Source organism: Hipposideros armiger, unplaced genomic scaffold, assembly GCF_001890085.2.
Source record: "Hipposideros armiger isolate ML-2016 unplaced genomic scaffold, ASM189008v1 scaffold_325, whole genome shotgun sequence".
Taxonomy (NCBI): domain Eukaryota; kingdom Metazoa; phylum Chordata; class Mammalia; order Chiroptera; family Hipposideridae; genus Hipposideros; species Hipposideros armiger.
The window spans coordinates 1,214,832-1,215,705 of NW_017731675.1; positions in this window are offsets into that span (position 1 = coordinate 1,214,832).

Below are 874 nucleotides of genomic sequence, written 5' to 3' on the forward strand. Positions count from 1 at the left end.
TTCAGTGTTTTATAGTTTTCAGAGTACAGGTCTTTTACTTCTTTGGTTAAATTTATTCCTAAGTATTTTATAGTTCTTGAAGCAATTGTAAACGGAATTGTTTTCTTGATTTCTCCTTCCGATAGCTTGTTATTGGTATATACAAATGCAATGTTGTTACTTTGTGAGGGTGAAAAGGGTAACTATTGCATTGTTCTGTACACCTGAAACTAACAATAAAAAAAAATTTTAAAAACAAAACTACAATATCCTGCTTTCCTCTGACGCAAATATTTTTCCTTCCTATAGCTATATGGAATCAGTTAAATGATAGCAAGTCATAGGTAAAGTACAATTGAAAAGAAGATATTTTTCTCAGGCTCAGCCTTCAAGTATGGAACTGCTCCATACCTATCCACATTTTACAGCTATGTTCAGGGCCTGACTTTGTCTATTTTTTTCTATACATTCATGTATTTTATAGACAAACTATCAGAGTCCTGACTCTGTTGGTGAGGCTAATGTGATTATTATTAAATGATCTTTTATACAGAAAATATTTTTTTAGACATTTGTGGTCTTGGAAAGAAATAGGTCTTGAAAGCAAGATGGGGAAAATAATCTTTTGCGTGTTGTTGTTTTTTTTTTTTTAATTTAGTATTCAACCTGAAGATAATTGTATTGGTTTAATGTGGTAACATCATTATGCCTTTAAAACACAGGATTATTAATTTATGATTTTGAGGGAAAGGAAAGTGATTGTTCATATATAAACACCACTCATCATCCTGAAATTTTATTTTTTTATGAATTCACAATTTAACTTTCTTCTGGGTTAGGTTTTTCTTTTTCTTTCTTAAGGCAGTTTGATTAATCCATATTTGATGTTGAAACT